Below are 20470 nucleotides of genomic sequence, written 5' to 3' on the forward strand. Positions count from 1 at the left end.
TTTCCGGTCACTGCTCATGTCACGGAAGTGGGAGCAATGGCAGGAAAGGACCATGTTCCAAAGTGAATTGCATCACTCGCTGCCCTGTGGGGTCATACTTCCCCTCAGCCTGGGCTCCTGGACTGGCCTGGGGTCAGCCTGCCCCGGGGCAGGGCCCAGGAACAGCAGTGAGCCGAAAAGGCCAGAGACTGTGTCTGTGCTGTGCGCAGGAGCTGAGATGGGGTCAGAACACAGACCCAGAGGTCTGGTGCCTCTGAGGAGAAGGGGGAACGGCTGGGAGGGAGCAGGGCAGGCCGGCCCTAGGCACAGAGAGCAGACACCACGTAGCAGGGCCAGCTCCTGGGAGCAGCCAGCAGGTGGAGCCTGGGGCCTTTTTCACTGCAGAGCTCCAGGGACCATGGCTCCGGAGCCCTGAACTGGCCACTCTGCAACCTCACGCCCAAGCCCCTCACCAAAGTGTCTGCTTTGCACTCTGGTTTCCAGCCTAGCAGAGGCCTCTGCTGTGGCAGCTGCTCTGTCCACTTTCCCAGGAGGAAGGATGGGTGTGCCTGGGGTGCAGGGAGACTGGAGCAGTCAGGTGGGAGGGGTGGCGCTCCTTGGGGGGATGCGGCATTTCCAGGGGGGTGTTGGTTAATTTGGGCAAGAGACCAAATAAAGCCACAGCCGGCTCAGGTGCAGCCTCTGCGGGAGAGGGGGGCGGACGGGTGATGTACTGCCAGCCCATCGGGCTCCTGGGGAGACAGAGGGGGGCGGTGAAGGAGGGCCTCCAGGTACTTCAGCTTCATCATTTTCCTACATAAAAAGTCTTGGAAGGTTTTGGAGAAGCACCTGAAATAGTCACTAGGGGAGAGGGAGGGAGGTGGAAGGGCCTGCGGCTGGACCCCTGGGCCTGGGCATTATAGAGATGATGTCACGCTCATTCCTTGATGAGGGAAGCCCCTGATGGCGGGCGGATGCTGGCTTCGTCCAGAACTAGGCTAGACCTTGAAAAAAAGGAGGGGTGACTTGCTGACTAGACACAAATTCCGATGACTAAGCTGGTGTCCACCTGGGTGAGAGGGTACCAGTGGAGATGCAGGCTGGATCAGCCCTGGCCACACAGACACACACAGACACACTCAGATGCTCAAGTGCCCGGAGGAGGTGTCCACAAACACAGAGGGCAGAACACAGTCTCCCAGTGCTGGGAGACGGGCCAGGTGTGACCTGTTTCCAGATGAGGGTCACCTGTGGGAAAGGGCTCAGGCCCTTTCCAGGAAAACATAGCAATTAATTTTTTTAAAGGTTTATTTATTTATGCATACAAGAACTGGGGTACAAGCCAAAGGTTGGGGGGGTGGGTGAGAGGATTTACCAGAGACCAGAGACAGAGTGGGGAGCAGAAAAGGCGTATCTACTGAAACACTGCTGAGGGGAGCAGGGGGGAGACAGGAGAGGTCTGCCTCGCCCCGTGGGTCACTCCCTGGCCTGGCCGTTAATTGAACTCATGCCTTAGTGGCTGGCAACAGCTTCACAATGCTGAGACTTAACCCTTGCACCACCAGGGAGGCCCAGCTATTAATTGTATTTCCTGAGTTCCACTCAGTGAGCCCGTTCTTACCTGTGGTGTTGAACCTGGAACTTCTAGATCTCAGAGAGCCTGGTGAGTGGCGCTTGCTGAGGCCCTCCCCCAACTCTTGCACCCCCTTCGCCTAGTAGGTTGAAACTACAGTGGTCTAAATGCCAGGTGGAGCCGCGCACGTTCTTCCAGAAAGCTGTTGTGGAGACGGGAGTGCTCGAAGACATTCTCTCACGTTCCAGACAGCACCGAGGAAATTCATGCCTTGTCCGCAGTGCTTTCCACAGTCTCTTCCCCTCCGCAGGCGATGGAGCCCCCAAATGTGTCTGCTGTCACTGAGTTTCAGCTGCTGGGGTTCCAGAACCTTCTCGAGTGGCAGTCCCTGCTGTTTGCCATCTTTCTGTTCATCTACGTGCTCATGGTGGTGGGGAACGTTGTCATCATCGCCGTGGCGAGCCATGACCGGTGGCTGCACACACCCATGTACACGTTCCTCAATCACCTGTCCTTCCTGAAGGTCTGGTACACCTCCACCGTCGTGCCGCCGCTGCTCGCCGGCCTGCTGGCCCGGGGCCGTGCCATCTCCTTCCCGGCCTGCATGGCCCAGCTCTACTTCTTTGTGTTCTTCGGGGCCACCGAGTGCTTCCTCCTGGCCACGATGGCCTATGACTGCTACTTGGCCATCTGCAGCCCCCTGCACTACCCCCTCCTGATGCGCCCTGAGACCTGCATCAAGCTGGTGGCCGTCTCCTGGGTGGCCGGGGTGGGCACCGGGCCCTGCCCTGCCTGATGATCTCCAGGCTGGACTTCTGTGGCCCCAACGGGATCGACCACTTCTGCGACCTGCCCCCCCGATGCGGCTCTCCTGCTCCAGCGTCTACGTCACTGGGATGGTCATCTTCGCCCTGTCTGTTGCGGTGCTGTGCATGTGCTTCCTCCTCACCCTCGTGTCGGTCTTCATCGTGGCCCATCCTCAGGATGCCCTCCGCCTCCAGCTGCCCCAAGACCTTCTCCACGTGCGGCTCCCACCTGGCGGTGGTCACCATCTACTACGGGACCATGATCTCCATGTACGCGCGCCCCAATGCCCATCTGTCCCCCGAGATCAACAAGATCATTTCCGTCTTCTACACCGTGGTCACCCCGCTGCTGAACCCCGTCATCTACAGTCTGAGGAACAAAGACTTCAAAGAGGCTGTCAGGAAAGCGATAACGAGGAGGGGCTGTGTCTGCAGCCTCAGAGCGAGGAAGCTTCCTGATCAGGTGAGGCCATCCCGTGGGGCCAGGTGCGGCCTGGGCTGCCCGCAGGTGGGGCTGCTTCCCGCCCTCCCGCGCCGGCCGCCCGCTGCGCCTCTGCCCGCCCCCGCCCTCTAGGGGTCCCGCCGCGTGTCCGCGGGCTCCACGTGGCCCGTCCCTGCGCGTGGCCGGCCCAGCTCGTGCGGCCGGTGGACAGAGGCCGCCTTCAGCCTGCGGGGGGCGTCCGGTGGCAGCGGGAGGAGGCGCGTCCAGGCCGGCCCTGCGGCAGGCGGGCGGGTGCTTCCGAATGCCGGACTGGTCAGCAGAGACGGATATCCGGGCGGGGGAGGGGCAGGGGCGAGAGATGGACAAGGGGGGAGGAGAGCCACGGGAAGGGCAGGGGGGAGCGGGAGGGGAGAGGGGGGCAGGAGGGGCAGGGGTGGGGGGCCGGGCGGGGCCAGCCACAGTGGCCGAGTGGCGCCATGAGGCTGCTGTCCCTGCCAGCCCCTGGACCCGGCCACGAGCGCCGCTGCGGACCGCCGCCCCTGCTGTCCCCCAGACGCCCCTCCGTGGGGTGCCGTCCCCGTGGTGGGCCCGGGCCCGGGCACTTCGTGGCTTGTCCAGCCCGCGGCGGAGGCCGGCTGTGCCTGCGGGGCCCCTTCGCCCCCCCTGCCCCCCGCCCCCCCCCGCCCCCGCCCAGCCCCGCGTGTGGGAGCGCTGTCCCCTGTGAGCCGCTGCCCAGGCTGCCGCACCCCCTGCGGCTGGAGGCTGGTCTCCCACCCCGCGCGCAGCCGGGAGGCACGGGCGCAGAAAGGGCGCTAGGGCGCCCATGGCTCTGGCCCGCTGCCCAGATGCCAGGCGGGCGTGGGGCGGGGCCGGGCCAGGCCCTGGGGGGCAGCGGGAGGGGTGACCCTCCTCGCCTGGGGGGGATGCCAGCGGGGGTCGGCGGCCTGCCAGGCCTGGGCTGTGGCCTGTGCCCACCCCTGCCCCAGCGCCGGCCTGCGGAGCAGGCGGGGCTCCCTGCGGGCCGAGGAGAGAGCCGTGGGCTGAGGCGGGCTCCCCCGGGGGGTCGGGTGGTGCTGGGGCTTGGAAATCCCCGGGGTCCCCGGGAACAGGACACGCCCCTGAGCTAAGCTGGGGCCAGGCCGGGCGTCCTGGGCTTGACTGAGGGGGGGGGGGCGTGGCGGGCGGCTGTGTGGACCTGCTGTGCGGAGTGGGGGGGGCCAGTGGGGAGACCCCCCAGGACAGCGGGGAGCGGAGCGGGCGGACCGGCTGAGGTGCTGCTGTGGGGCTGCGGGGCCTAGCGCCGGCTGCCCCTGGTGTCAGTGCCTGCCCAAGCCTTGGCCCTCACGCCCTTGGCACTCCCTGCTGCGGAGCCGGACTTGGGGACTAGGGCGCTTCCCTTAATGCCCACCTGGGCGCCGCTTCTGCTGGTTTTCCCTGCAGCCCCCACCCACTGCACAGAGGGGACCCCGCCCTGCCCACCCCGCCTGTGTTCAGTCCTCCGGGCGCGTGGCCCGCGCGGGGGGGAGGGGGAGTGCTGGGGGTGCCCCAGAGCCCCTCTGAGCGGGGCCTGGGCCTGGGAACTGAAGCAGCGGGGGGGAGGGGGGGGAAATGCGTCTAGGGCATCCCATTCACCCCTCACTTCGGGTCCTCACCCAACACACCCCCTTCTGCTTGCTGGTTCCCCTCACCAGACCCCTGCTCCTGGCGGGACCATCCCCAAGGGGACAGACAGAGGCTGCCGGGGAGCCAAGGGGCCCCTCTGGTGTCCGCAGTGCGCGCCAGCGCCTCCTCCAAGGCTCCCCACCCGTGTGCCCTGGCGGGGTGAGCAAAGAGCGCGAACCCCCCCACCCCCGCCCCATCACCCCCTCCCCAGCTCGCCCTGCTCTGGGGCTCCCCTGCGGGGTGCGGCCATAGTTTCGCAGTTTAGGGTGGCCCCACGATGGGTCTCAGGCTCCCAGGGCCACCCTGCGTCACGGGTGCCCCCAGGCGCCCCGAGGAGCCTAGGAAGACCCAGGGCGCGCCGCTGAGGAGGCGCCCTGTTCGCCTGAAGAGCCCGGGGCCTCAAAGGGGCGGTTTGGAAAGGGGGGGCTCCACGCCACTCTGTCCCCAGCGCGCCTCCCCTGCGCTCCCTCAGCGCGGCCAGGGTGGCTGTGCCCCGGGATGGGGGGCGACCCTTGGGACCCCAGGGGCGCCCACAGACACCCGGTGGGCTCCGGGCGCGCCTGGAAGGCCACCTGCACGTCCCCCGCTCCAGCTGCAGTCCCGGGTCCCCTGGGGCTCCAGCAGGGCGCAGGGTCCTCAGCCCGGACCCGGGCCCAGTGGGCGGCAGTGCCCCAGAGCCCCCGGCCCCCACCCACTCAGGGGACGGGCGAGGCCCCCTGACCCAGCGCAGGGAGCCAGGCGGGAGTGCAAGCCCAGGGCGCCCGGCTGCAGCCCCTGGGGGACGGTCCCGGGGGGCACCGCTACTGCCCAGGCTCGGCCCCCGCTTCGCGGTCAGCGCCAAGCTCCCCGGCCGCGGTCACACCATCCCCCCAAGACCGTAGTCACCTCCCCGCCCGGGAATCCCTCGCGTCCACCACGCCCCTCACTGGTGGACAGGGGTCACTGCCTCCCAACCCAGCGCGGGCCCTGACCCAGGGAGGCGGCATCTACATGGACCTGACTCTCACGGGGAACCCAGACTGGTGGGCGCGGTGGCCTGAGGCTCCTCCCCCACCTCGAGTGTGGCCCCGGGCCCCCACCACGCGGCCCCCAGACAGCGGGGTGTCGGCACCCGAGCCCCTGCCGTCGGCTTCCGAGAGGGCGGGGTGGGGGCCCAGGGAGCCCTGAAGGGGCCGAGAGCGCGGCAGGCCCAGAGCCCAGGGATGGCCGGTCCGCGCCGGCAGGGGTGCGCATCTGCCAGACGCAGGGCTGGGAGCTCTGGGGCCTGGGCCCGGGATTGGGGCGCGCAGAGTGGTGCGGGCCTTTCCTAAACCGCTTGTGGCAGGGTCAGCCCAGGACACCGGCGGGCGGAGCTGGTGGCAGGTGGTGGTGCTGCAGGGCATGGAGCCTTGGGGGGGGGGTGGTCTGGCAGTCCAGTGGATTCCAGCCTCAGTCTCTGCAGCGACCCGCGCCCTGCGCGCTAGGACACAGGAGGGAGTTCTGCTTCCCCCGTCCCAGCTTCTCGTGGTCAATAATTATTTTCCTTCCCTTTTGACCTTTGAGGCTTTCTGGTGAATTTAAGTTCTTGATATATTTCTTGACCTTCTGGATCAACGGTTTTAATGCACGACTTCTGGCAAGTTGAGGATTTATAAAACTGTTGTTATTAAATCCCCACAACTGTGCTAGCAGCAGGTTACCATGGTAAAAAGAAACAGTGATATAAATCATTTAGTAACGCCCAGTAAGAAAAAACAAATCAGAAATCAACGGTTTTAATTGTGATTAAATGTTTGAATTCATACAACTTAGAGCAGTTAATGTTTTATTAACTTATATATTCTAATTATGTTGTACAAGGTTGGCAAAAATGTAGGCAGTGAAGTGCATGTGTTTAGAATGGTCTGATCCAGTTTCTTGTTCAAGGCACACACTGGGTTCTCATCACATTCCGTAACGTTTATTGGCCAGTGTAACAGCATCATGAATTAATATTAACAGAGTCACTTATCGGCACTAAAAATAAAAAGGTCAAACACTTAACAGAGCAGTAGGCCGTTGTCAGCCCAGAAGTTCACAGGTCAGGATTCTGCCACCTCTTCTACCGCCCCTGGCTGGTCTCCGGATTTGCCTGGTTCAACCTGGAACTCCCCCGGGCTGGACGCAAGGTCAGCCTGACTCAGCCCCTCCCAGGTGAGTGTTTGAGAGTGACCGAATGTCGGATATCTGATTGGAACTGCATTTCATCATGACATATTTGGTGTGAAATTTTCAAATATGGAATGTCACAGACGGGAAAATAAAGGACGATGCAGTCAGCGGAGAGGAGCTGAGGCCAGACAGCAGCCTCACCCATGGGGCGCCTCACTTCCCAAATGAGATCTTCTTCAAATCCTTTGCACGTCTATGAACACACCAAATGATAGTGTTAACTTTTTGCACATAAATCAGACGACTTTTTCAATTCAACCTGTTCATAAAAATGCAGACACTCTGTGTGAGATTCCTCTTGATGACCTGCCCAGTCAGGGCATTGTCCTGCCATTCCCACCTGCCCACTCTAGGGGATGAAATAAATGGGGACAACACTCCTGTGAAGTGTGGTGTGAGGTCATGGATGGCATCCCTAACACATTTCTGGAAATATTAGATGCAAGGCAGGCTACTAGCTATCATTTTGTTTTGAACAGATTGTTTCTCAAAAATTCCCACCCAATAATTTTTGTAATTTTTTAGTAATTATACCGCACAGAAACTTAACTTTCTTATTTCTGCTGTCCACCAAGTGCTGATTGTGTTTATGGTAAATGCGGCGGCACCCACACCAGAGCTTCCAGAAGGGTCTCTGCCACATCAGGTGTGTGGGTCCTTCTCTACAGTGGATCGCAACTGCTCGGATTCTAACTTGGACCCTACAGCCTTGTTTATGCTGTGAAGGCCTCACTCACTAAGTACAGGGGCCTCTGTCCTACCGTGACCCCTGATCCCACACGTGACCACGAGGGTCAGTGACATTAGAGGGGAAGCCACCTTAGAGACTGGAGATGCTGCCCCAGGGACAACTGAGATGACAACAGATGAAACTGCTGCTGACAACTGAGAAGAAAACCAACCATCTCCTCTCTTGGCTGGGAGCTACAGAAATGGAGAACAGCAGAGAGTGGCTGGAAGTTCATTTACCCCAGTATCCACAGAATATCACACGGCACCTAAGAGGTAAAAAGAGCAACAACTAAAACTAAGGGTATATGAAATTATCTTAATATATATTTTATCATTCATTATATTTAATATTTATTTTAATATTTATTATATTATTAATATGTATTTTATAATTATAAGAATATAGAATAGTATAATGTGAAATTTAAAATAATTGTCTTGTAAAGAGTAATGAACTCATCTTCCCTATTATAATTTGGTAAGTCTCCCCTTCAAGAATCTCCCCACAGCCAACTTCACGGCTTGGTTCCTCAGACTGTATATGACGGGATTAAAGGTGGGGGACACCACCGTGGAGAACATAGAAATGACCAGGTCAGACATGGACGGAGTCTCTAAAGTCAGCTTCAAATAAGCAAAGAATGCAGTAGAGACAAACAGCACCACAACCAGCAGGTGTGGCAGGCATGTGGAGTAGGCTTTGGCCTTCCCTTCTATGGATAGAATCTTCCTGACAGCAGAGAAGATGTGCACATAGGGAATTATGACGAAAATAAAACAGCAGATACACAACACTGAAGTAATGAGCATGGGGACAAGTTCACTTATTAAATTTCATGAGCAGGAAATAGCCAATAATTGGGGGATGTCACAGAAGAACTGGTGGACCATGGTGGACCCACAGAAGGACAAGGAGAAGGTTCCAGCTGTGTTCATCACAGCATAGAGACCCCCAACCAGCCAGGACACAGCTGTCAGCTGCACACACCTGTCCCTGCTCATGAGGACGTCACAGTGCAGAGGGTGGCAGATGGCAGCATAGCGGTCAAGGCTCATCACCGTGAGCAGGTGCATCTCTGTGGTTGCTGTAAAAACCATAATGAATAACTGGATGACACAGCCCGGGAAGGAGATGGAGCTGCTGTGCCTCAGAGAGTTGGCAATGGACTTGGGGACAGTGGCTGAGATGAGGCAGATGTCCGTGAGTGACAGACTCCTCAGGAAGAAGTACATGTTGAGGTGCCGGTCCAGGGTGGTGATGAGGATGATGAGCCCGTTCCCCAGCAGGGCGCACAGGTAGACCAGGGAGAGGAGCAGTGGGTGCAAGAAGCCCATGGTCCCCTGTGTAGGGATCCCCAGAAGGATGAATATTGTCACGGCCGTGAGATTGGTCACACCTGGAGCCATCATCTGTATAAAAAATAGAGAGGAAGAAAATATTTCATATCTTACAATGTTGAACACAAAATGAGTTATCAGCATAAAACAATCGTGCAGTCTATGCTTTATCGTTATTTGAGCAAATTTATATTTTTACACATGTGAATGCGCTCTTGATGTATTGTCCAAACATGAGTCCATTTATTTGTGAAGAAATGAAATTTTAAATGACCTTGATAAAACCTGAATATCAGTTCTCTCAGTGAACTGAATTGACAGACCACCCGTGCCCAGTCATTCCCAGGCCCGCGGCTCCCTCTCCTGCCAGGCCCCAGCGTCTTTGCCCAGCACACCTCCCAGAGGTTGTCCAGGGCACAGCCCCAGAGGACACGTGACCATGACCAGCCCCTCCCCACCCTGGAGAGCCTGTCCCTGCTCCTCCAGCACAGCCCTGGTCTGGGGAGGCCCCACAGGGACGGGTGTGCAGGGAGCTGGCGTGTGCGGGTCCCTGTTTTCCTGCTCCCCAGGACCCGACACTGTCCTGAAACTGAATGATCTGGGCTCGGCTTCCCTTTGAGGCATGCCCTGACACCTCCTCTGTCAGATTCCTGCCCCTGTGGCCTCACTGCTGCCTCCTGGTCCATCCCCTCGTCTCCTCATCTCCCGGCCCCTGACTCCCCACATCTGTGGACCCAGAGACCACATTTCCCACAGAGTCTCCTCCTGGGTCACACCCACACGTCCCTTCTGCAGGATGGGCTCGTCCACCCCGGGTCCCTCCCGGCCCTTCTGTCCCCCTCAGACTCATGCAAGTCTGTGCAGGGAGGAGGCCGTTCTGGGGCTGAGCCGGACGGTCTGTGCGTGTGGCTGACCCTGCCAGTCCCAGGGTCCCTGGTTCCCCGGGTGTGGGTTTGTTCCTCCACCCAGGCCTGTGCGTGAGTGGGGACATCTGGACACGGGGCAGCCATGCCCTCACTCCACCTCCCCCCAGTCTAGTCTCATCCTCTCCCCGCTTGGTGGAGTGATGGAGGGTCAGGCCCTGGGGAGGAAGGATTTGTAAGGATATAGTAAAATAAAATTATTGCCACACATTGGTAGGAATAATTCCAGAAATTTATAAAAACAAGAAAATAAATCAGGGTTTGCAGTGGTCAAAAATGTTGACATCTGTCGAGTGAACTTAAATACATCTCTAAAATTTATAAAATAACTTGACATATCTCCTCCAGGCCCTGATTAAATACTGTGACTAATTTTACAATTACACTGACAATCCCTGAGTGTGGAGTTCAGGAAAAATCCCAAGTGCACGTCCACAAATAGACAGATGTGGGTGCCTCCATCATGTTAGTGCCAGAGCCATGAAGGGGTCAACATGTTGCTGACAAGTTACTGAATTGCTTCCTGACTCATACCTGTCATCATGTTCAGGAGAAAAGGCATAACAATCTGAATCTAACAATAAGTGTAATTTTTAATTCCCTCTGGAATGTCTTCATCACCATTCAATTCTATTGATTGCTGTGATTTTATTCAGTGCCCAGAACCCACTGAGTGTGCAGATGCTCATCCCAGGTGTGCAACAGAAATCGTCACGCCTCTTATGTATAAAAACCTATGATCAATGTTTTAAAAGTCAATATCTTTGACCATTGTAAATTACAAGAGAATGTGTTTTCTCTCACCGAGTCTCACCCAGGCTGACAAGGCAGTGGGACATGATGACTTGGGCCCTGTCAGCATCAGTTGTCACGATTTACAAAGTGAATAGTTTAACTGCGGTGCATTCTCCAGTCTAAAATGGAGCTTGAATCTGAAAATTTCCAAGTGTGAGTGGATTCTTCCCTGCAAACGGCTGGGGACATATACCCGCAGTCTGGGGGGAAGTTCCCGCTGCCGTGTTGAATCTGTCTCCTGAGGTTGTCCCCATGGCAGGACAGAGGGCGTCCCGGCCTCTCACTCCATGGTCGGGGCTCGTGGGGAGCCTCTGAGCACTGACAGGATGTCCTGCCCCGTCCTGCGCAGCCTCATGGACGGAGCAGGGCCTCAGGGCTGGGCTATTTGAGCTCTTGAGCAGGTGTCCGTGTGTTAGACACTGTCCAGATTCCAGCACTCAGGGACCTTCCTCCAGAGGGACACGTGCAATGTGTTGTTGACGTTGACTGTCTTAATTGGCATCGTCCTATAGCACATTCAGTGACCGTTAGTGCACTGAGTGTGGCAGATGCAGTTTTGTTGCTTTGACCCCTGTGAGGACTGGATTGTGGTTCCTCATCCTCAGGCTCCATCAGCCTCCACTGACCAGAAGGGGGAACCTGGTGTGGCCCCGTTGTCAGAACCCCAGATGAGCCAAGTCACAGGGAGCAGGAAATTCGCCGCCACCCGCTTTGAGCCCTCCTGGGCCTGGCAGGTGGGGACAGGCATGTGGAGGCAGAAGGAGAGGGAGGGAAACCAAGAAACCCCCAGGAGCGAGACGGGGAAGCACCTGGGTCTTCTGGCACAGGAATTTGTTCGCGTATCTCAGAATTATTTTATTCAAAAAGGCCATTTACTCTCAGCGCCAGTGACTCTGTCATCACATTTGAACTGTTGTCATGTGTGAGGGAAGCTTGTGTTTATCTTCCACTGCAGGTCAGTCCCAAGGCGGCGCTGTCGGTGTGTCCTCGGGGTGGTCTGTGACTCAGCTCTGACACAGCAGAGTAGGGGGCCCTCTCCAGGTGTGGGACTCCCCCAGAACCTCACGGCCCCAACAGGTCAGGGTCATAGACAACAGGGGATACTGGTGGAGGACACAGGGGATGGACAGTCCTGGCTCATGCACTGTCCCATTTATGTCCGCGACATCCACCAAGCCAAGTCCAGAGCTGCCCAGAGAGATGGCACTACCCTGGGGGAAGTGAAGCTGGAGGCCTGGGGTGGGCGGTGTTGGGGCCCCGTCCTGGCTGTGGGTGTGTATGGTCACTGCTGCTGAGGCCCTGCCACAACCCGAGTTCCTGGACCATCTGGCAGCCTGGACAGGCCTCCTTCCAGGCCTGCCACCCTGAGACCACGCACCACCAGTAGTTTCGGATTGGTGTGCACCCTCTCCTGGGGTTCCTGGAGTCAGCCTAGGGCAGCTACACCAGTACAGGATACAACGTCCCCCACAGCCCTGTGTCCACTGCAGCGGTGGGCAGCACCGCTGTGTCTATGAACCGAGGCTGGACCCGCCACCCATATCCCAGACCTGCCTGGGCCTTTCTCTCCTTTCCCTGAAACCCCAACATGCGGCACCACAATCCCCATTACCAGCTCCCCAGGGGACAGGACAGGCTGCTTAGCGAGGACTGAAGCCATCAGAGAACCGGGAGCTCTGGTGGCCATCACTCCTGTAGGTCTGATGATGTCCCCTTGGATTTGGGCAAAAGACAGTTAGTGCTTATCCCGGACAGGACACCCAGAACACCTACCCCCTGGCTTGGCTGGACCCGGCTGCCCGTGGGAGAGTCAGCTCCCCCCTGCAGGACCCTGAGTTTGTGGGTAACAGGTCAGTGTCCTCGGCCCAGCAGAGAGTTCCCAACAGACCAGGGAACTGAGGGATCCCATGGAACAGCCCTGAGACCTTGCAGATGGGGATCCCGTGATGGTCACTACAAGGCCCAGCCCACCTACAACCGCAAGGGCTGGTGGGAACCAAGGATACAGGGCATTCCTCCAGACATGTTTGGGCTCCAGGCTGCAAAAACTTGGGGCCCCGACTCAGGAAACCCCAAGTTCAGAGACAAAACCTGCTTACACTTCCTCCTCCTCAGACACCAGCCTCTGCCCCCAACTCCTGCAGGAGGATAATAAGTAAATCCACTTTTTCTGCTTACACCGCCATCCCTGGTGAGGCCTCCTCCAGCCTCCCTGGTTCCCCTCAGGTTCTGCCAACCATGTTATGGGAAAATTTAAAATAAGTCTCTCATAAAGGGGACATGAAGTCATCTTCTATATTACATTTTGATGAGTCTCCCCTTCATCAGTCTCCCCACAGCCGACTTCATGGCCTGGTTCCTCAGACTGTATATGATGGGATTAAAGGTGGGGGACACCACTGTGTAGAATATAGAAATGACCAGGTCAGACATGGACGGGGTCTCTGATGTCGGCTTCAGATAAGCAAAGAGCCCAGTGGAGACAAACAGCACCATAACCAGCAGGTAGGGAAGGCAGTTGGAGTAGAACTTGTCCTTCCCTTCTGTGGATGGGATCTTCCTGACAGCAGAGAAGATGTGGACATAGGAAATGATGAGGAAAATAAAACAAGAGAAATCCATCACCGCACTAATGAGAATGGGGACAAGTTCATTCATTAAATTTCCTGAGCAGGAAATAGCCAATAGTTGGGGGATGTCACAGAAGAACTGGTGGACCACGTTGGACCTGCAGTAGGACAAGGAGACGGTTCCAGCTGTGTTCATCACAGCCAATAGACAGCCACCCAGCCAGGACACAGCGTCACTGCACACACCTGTCCCTGCTCATGATGACCTCATAGTGCAGGGGGTGGCAGATGGCAGCATAGCGGTCAAGGCTAATCACCATGAGCAGGGTCAGCTCTGCACCTGCTGACAAAACCAACATAAAGACCTGTACCAAACAGGCAGGGAACGAGATGGAGCTGCTGTGCCTCAGAGAGTTGGCAATGGACTTGGGGACGGTGGCTGAGATGAGGCAGAGGTCCGAGAAGGACAGACTCCTCAGGAAGAAGTACATGGGGGTGTGAAGGTGCCGGTCGAGGGTGGTGATGAGGACGATGAGCCGATTCCCTAGCAGGGAGCACAGGTATACCAGGGAGAAGAGCAACAATTGCAAGAAGCCCATGGTCCCCTGGGTGGGGAACCCCCAGAGGATGAATTCTGTCACTGCTGTGAGATTCATTGCCCGTGGAGACATCATCTGTATAAAAAAACAAAGAGGAAGAAAACATTGTCATATCTTCCAATATTGAACACAAAATGGGTTATCAACATATAACAAGCATGCAATCTATTTATGCTTTATCGTTATCTGAGTAATTAATAATTTATCTCATGTGAATGCACTATTAATGTATTGTCCAAACATGTGTCCATAAGTTGGTGAAGAAATGAAAATTTTAAATGACCATGATTAAACCTGAATATCAGGTCTCTCAGTGAACTGAATTGACAAACCACCTGTGCCCAGTCATTCCTAGGCCCGTTGCTCCTCGTCCTGCCCAGGCCCCAGCATCTCAACCCAGCACACCTCCCAGAGTTTGTCCAGGGCACAGCCCCAGAGGACATGTGACCCTGCCCAGCCCCTCCCCACCCTGGTGAACCTGTCCCTGCTCCACCAGCACAGCCCTGGTCTGGGGAGGCCCCACAATGACGGGTGTGCAGGGAGATGGGTTGTGGTGGTCCCTGTTTTCCTGCCCCCAGGACCCGAGACTGTCCTGGAACTGAATGATCTGGGCTCCGGTTCCCCATGCGGCATGTCCTGACGCCTCCTCTGTCAGATTCCTGCCTCTGTGGCCTCACTGCTGCCTCCTGGTCCATCCCCTAGTCTCCTCATCTCCCTGCACATGACTCCCCACATCTGAGGACCCAGAGACCACGTTTCCCGCAGAGTCTCCCCTTGGTCACACCCACACATCCGTCCTGCAGGATGGGCTCGTCCACCCCGGGTCCCTCCCGGCCCCTCTGTCCCCCTCAGATTCATGCACATCTGTGCAGGGAGGAGGCCGCTCTGGAGCTGAGCTGGACGGTCTGTGCGTGTGGCTGTCCCTGCCAGTCCCAAGGTCCCAAGTCCCCCGGGTGTGGTTTTGTTCCTCCCCCCAGGCCCATGCATGAGTGGGGACGTCTGGACATGGGGCAGCCTTGCCCTTTCTCCTCCCCTCCCCAATCTCACCCTCTCCCCCACTGTGGGGTGACGGAGGGGCAAGCCCTGGGGAGGCAGGATTTTTTGGAGAATGTGCTGATATGAAATAACTGTAAGAATTTAGAGAAACAAGTAGCTGTTATAATTAAAACAGGAAAAAATAATCTCAGAACCCTTTGTAAACTACGTAAAAACTTTTCCAGTGATTTAGATACATATTGATATTGACAAAATTAGGTTTTACGTAGCTCCTTTGCTGTTTTGAGTTAAAACACAACATGATCAGGTCCAAATTAGATATCCACATGTGTATGTCAACACAGATCATGGGAAAAGGACATGAATTTTTGTCCGATTTACTTAATTGTTATAATATTTTGTGATGAATATGTGTAGCTTTCCCTTCTAAACAATTGTATTATTTTAAATTTCTCTTGAGTTTCTTCTTTTCTTCTTCCTAAATGTGTCCATTAAGTTGTTTTCATTTCACATTTGTATAGTTTCAACTCAGTTTGCAAAATGCTGAAATAATATGTTTTTTATTCTATAGTTGCTGTAGATACCATAAATCAAAATGTTATAAAATGATAAATGCTGAGAAGATCATAATATGTAGAACATCATAAAGTAAAAAATGTATTTTCTCTATTAGAAACTCGTCCCCGCACAACAGGGCATTCTGAAACTGAACTATTTGTCTGCGTTTGTGATTTATTTGTTTTCATTTATAAGATGAATATTTTAACTGAAGTGCTTTTGAAATACAAAATGCATTTTGAAATGATACTGTGTGGTAAAAATATGTTATCTCAATAAAGAAAATAAAGTCACTATTGGAAACAATAACATAAGTATTTCTTGTTGAAATACTAACACTTTGATGTATGGGGTTAAATGAAATATGTCGGTAATTTGAAAATTATAAATTTGAAAAACTTACTTTTTTAAAAAATATTTGAGGGCCTCCCCTAGTGGCGCAGGCAGTTGAGTGCCACTCTGTGAAACTGTCCGCAGCCTCTGCAGTGCCTATTAGATCCCGGCCGGCCGGTGAGGGTCCCACATGTTGCGCAGACATCTCCTGTCGTGCCCGAGCCCAATGCTTCCCTCAGCAGTGTATTTCATCGGTTTGCCTATTCTGCTCCCCGCTCTGTCTCTGGTGAACCCTCTCACCCTCTTGCACATCTGGCCTGTACCCCAGTTCTTGTATAAAAAAATAAATATTTAAAAAATAAAAAAAAAAATATTTGACAGGCACGTCCAGTCTGGCATGACACACCCTCTGGCCCAGAAGTTGCTTCCCACAAAACTCTCGCCCTCACAGAAAGGAGGAAATGCAAACCTCACTTGATGGCCCCAGTCACCTGCTGCCCTCTGCTGTGCTGCCGCTGACGTCTGGGGTCCAGGCCTCCAGCTCACTGACTCTGCATATGGGTTGTAGGGCTCGCTGTCTCATCCCCCACTCTCCCCAGGCCCTGGCGTGTTCATACTACCCTTCCTCAGGGACCTCACCCGAAGGGGACCGGATGACCCTCATCCCTGTGGACTTCAGTGGCATCCCCGGTAATGAGCCTCCAGAGTCAGTGGCCCATTCAGGGGTCCCAGGAGACTCTGCGACCAGGACCTGGTTGCCCCTCAGGAACCATCACCTCCCCTGACTGCCCTGGGGACCTGAGTGTGTCCCTGTCATCAGAGCCATGGATGAACCCCATCCACAGGGAGATGGAAATCACTGTCACCTGCTGTGCCCCCTCCTGGGGGCCTGGGAGGTGGGTGGGGGACGGGGCAGGTAGAAGGGAAAATAAAGGTAGGAAGGATCTAAGGAGCAAGGCGAGAGGATGGAGGGAGACAAAGGGCAGGGAAGGTAGAAAAGTGAATCTGATTTAAATGAAGAGGGAAAGAAAACTGGTCTTGTGAACTGCAGCCAACCCTCTGCACGTCACAGGCGGGGACCCGAGGACAGCGCCCCCTGTGCTGCCTCTCTCTGGGCCCTGCCAGCTGTGCCCTCCACCACAACCATGTTCCCCGAGCGTCCCCCAGTGGACGGGTTATTTGGCACCTGACGCTTACTCAAAATTGACCAGGCATCACCCATAGGTGATTTTAAGAGGCCCACTGTCCTCTTCAGCATCCCTTTCGGCTGCTTCTCAACCGCTCAGGACTTCCTGACCTTGGCACCAGTGGTTGGCCTTCTCCTAGCTGGCTTCCTGATGCTTCTCCTGCCTGGCTGCAGAGACCTGGCGAGGGGGCCAAGCTCTGCCAGCCCTGGGCTGCTGTCACGCTGGCCCTGCCCACACTGTCAGCCATCCCAAGGGCTCACTGCCACGCCAGGCTGAGCGCACGGCAGCTCCTGCAATAGGCTACAATAGGCCAGCAAGGCCCAGCGACCGTCCTTGGATCTTCATGTCCCGGGGTCTGCAGATGACCCTCTCCCCCCAGGTTCCATAATCAGCCATCAATGTGCCCAAGCCCCTACCTTGGCAGGATTGTCTCTTGGGTTCATCAGTGTAATCTTTGTCACAGGGGAGCTCCAAATGATGGGTGGGGCCTCGCTTTCCCTGTCAAGTCTGCAGCCTTAGGGGTAGTGGGCAGGTGCTCGTCAGGCTGTCTCCTCCTACCCGCAAGGATTTTTATTTATTCATTTATTTATACAAGCACTGGGTACAGTCAGAAGTGCGGGAGGGTGAGAGAATTCACCAGAGCCAGAGCAGGGAACAGAACAGGCAGGCTGACATTGTACACTGCTGAGGGGAGCAGCTGGCGAGGCAGGAGAGATCCACAGCACCATGTGGGACCCTCACTGGCCATCTGGGATAAAACTGGCTCTGCAGAGGCTGCAAAAAGCTTCTCAGCAGCCTCTCAAATGTCTGTGCCACCAGGGAGGCCTGATAATAAAATTCTAATTTCAACTTGAGTATAGTTTTTATCAAAATTTAATTTAAATTTTTTAAAGATATGTTTATTTATTTATACAAGCACTGGGTACAGTCAGAAGCGCGGGAGGGTGAGAGAATTCACCAGAGCCAGAGTGGGGAGCAGAACAGGCAGACTGACGAAGTACACTGCTGAGGGAAGCAGCAGGCAGCAGGAGAGGTCTGCACACCATGAGGGATCGTCGCCGGAGGCCGGGGATCGAACTGGCGCTACAGAGGCTGTGGGTAGCTTTGCAACCCAGCGCTCAACTGCTGCGCTAACAGGGAGGCCCTTAATTTAATTTTTTTTGATACTTAATACACACTGACACATTGTGCTGACGCCTAAATCACAATTATGAAGCATCATATATCACATATCAAAATCTGATGCTATTGAAATTCATGATATTTGGAAGAGTTACATTAAAAAAAAATAATAATTTTCTCCCATTGCAATTCATCCCAGAATATGCAATTGTGGAAATCAGCAACTCGTGCATCTTTAGAATTTTATTTGTTTTTATAATCTACAAAATGAGTATTTTAATTGCTTCCTCAAGTCAAAATTGAATTTTGAAATAGAAAAATTTTCAATTCTGAATGAATTCTCCTCTATAAACAGCTGGTAGCAGATACCTGCAGTCTGGGGGGAAAGTTCCCACTGCCGTGTGGATTCTCTGTCCTGAGGTTGTCCCCATGGCAGGACAGAGGGCGTCCTGGCCTCATGGGGCCACCTCTGAGCACTCACAGGAGGTCCCATCCTCCATCATGCACGGCCTCATGGACAGAGCAGGGCCTCAGTGCTGGGCTATTTGAGCTCTGGAGCTGTGTCTGTGTGTTGGACACTGTCCAGATTCCAGCCCTCAGGGACCTTCCTCCAGAGGGACAAGCGCCCTCTTTGAGTTGACTGTGTTAATTGGCACCATCCTATACCACATCTCAGTGAGCAATTCCTTCACTGAGGGTGTCAGAGGCAATTTCCTTAGTTGTTCACACCTGTGTCGACAGGACTCAGCTCCTCCTCCTCCAGGCTCCATCACCCTCCACTGACCAGTCACAGGGGACCCGGGTGTGGGCCACGTGATGAGCCACTTCCAAAGGGTGCTGGAAAGTCACTGTCACCCACTGTGTGCCCTCCATGGGGAGATCTGAGAGAGGGGTGTGAGGGGGATGGAGAAATGTGGAGGCAGGAGGGGGAGGGAGAGGAGTAAAACCAAGAAAAATGTGAATTTGTTCATGTTACTAAATATTTTTATTTAAATTCCACTTTATTCTCTGCACCTATAAACGTGATACAACCTGAATCCTCGTGTTTTACTAAATCTGTGTTTCTGTTACAATTCGGGCAAGTCCCGAGGGGCTGCTGTCTTTGACTTGTCCACTTCTAGTTCTGTGTCTTGGGCGCTGAGACAGCAGTGGGCGGTCCCTCTCCCAGGGGTGTCTCCCGCCTGCTCACACCCAGCGGGGCAGGGTGCACAGACAAGGGGCTATTTGGGAGGAGACGGGGCGGTCCTGGCACATGCACCATCCTGCCCCGGGCCCGAGGTCCACCAGGCCCAGCCTACGGCTGCTTCAGCAAGATGGTGCCTGCCACAGTGGGGCTGAGCTGAACACCCTGGGGTGGGGGGGGGGGAGGGAGACGCAGCCCGGGCTGTGCTGTGCTCAGAGGCGCCGCTCCAGGCCCCGCTGCCGCCGGCTCCTGACCCCCAAAGTCTCCAAGCCGGTCTAGGACCCGCCCGCCCTGGGGCCGCTGGAGACACGCGGTTCCAGACACGAGGGCCACACTCCGCCCCGTGTGCCCGGCGGGGTCAGCCTGGCCCGTCCACAGGCAGCTCGGGCTTCGGCGCCCGCCCCGACCCCGCGTCCACCCGCCCCGCCGGCCAGCGGCTGCCGCGCAGGCGCCAGCGTCTCGCCCGACGGAGCCCAGAAGCGGGCACTGACCCAGGCGTGCGGGCAGCTCCGGCCAGCGGTCGTGGTCACCCCCGGTCACCGCGCGGCCGGGCGCACGGGTCAGGGGCGCGCGTGCGAGGTCCCTCCTGCCCGGGGCGGCATCAGAGCCGGAGTGTCCCCCACTCCGGGGGTCCGGACAGCGCCCCGCTCTGAGGCGCGGGCCGGGCCTCGGGCCGCCTCGGCCCGCGGGGACGCAAGACAGGACCAAGCCCGCGCCTGGACAGGCGTCGGCTTCACCGCCCGCCCCAGCGGCGCCCGCGGCGCCTCTTCCCCTCAGCCTCCATGTCCCAGTCCCGGACCCGGGCGCGTGGCCCCCACTCTCCTCAGAGCCCGCCCTGCTCTCCTTGCGGGCACCTGCTCTCGCCTCAGGCTGCGGCCCCGCCCCCTCCCGGGCTCCTCCCCTCAGCCGCGGGGGCGGAGCCTCTCGGGCTGCCCCGCCCCCAGCCCCATGGGACCACGTTGCAACCCTGCGACTGATTGGGCCGGGCCCATCCACCTTGGCGCCTGATTGGTCCATGCCCCACCCCGGAAGTGTGGCTCTCCATAAATGGGCCCTGAGGCGCCAGGGCAGGAGCAGCTCGTGGGGGAGTCCAGGAGGGAGGCTGTGACCCCCCCAACGTGGGCGCCTCCAGGAGTGGGGTTCAGGGTTGCCAGACAGCCCCTGACGCCACAAGTCTGGCCAGACCCGCCCGCGCCCGGGCCCAGCTCAGAGCCTGGACCTGCCTCAGCCTGTCCCGCCGCCCGGAGACGCCGGCCCCGCCCCCCTCTCCTCAGGGTAGTGTCCAAGGCCCCGCCTGTCCCCTCTGTCCCCCTCAGACTCATGCACATCTGTGCAGGGAGGAGGCCGCTCCAGGGCCGAGCCGGACGGTCTGTGCATGTGGCTGTCCTTGCCGGTCCCAGGGCCCCGGGATCCCGGGTGCGGGTTTGTTCCTCCCCCCAGGGCCATGCGTGAGTGGGGAGGTCTGGACACGGGGCAGCCCTG

General features: G+C 56.7%; 1 pseudogene; it reads left to right on the forward strand.

Annotated features, from left to right (window-relative positions):
- The first annotated feature begins 1865 nt into the window (after positions 1–1865).
- Positions 1866–16982, forward strand: LOC119245150 (olfactory receptor 11L1-like; annotated as a pseudogene).
- Positions 16983–20470: the final 3488 nt, after the last annotated feature.

Source organism: Talpa occidentalis, unplaced genomic scaffold (assembly GCF_014898055.3).
Source record: "Talpa occidentalis isolate TD23 unplaced genomic scaffold, MPIMG_talOcc4v2.1 talOcc4.14, whole genome shotgun sequence".
NCBI classification, from domain to species: domain Eukaryota; kingdom Metazoa; phylum Chordata; class Mammalia; order Eulipotyphla; family Talpidae; genus Talpa; species Talpa occidentalis.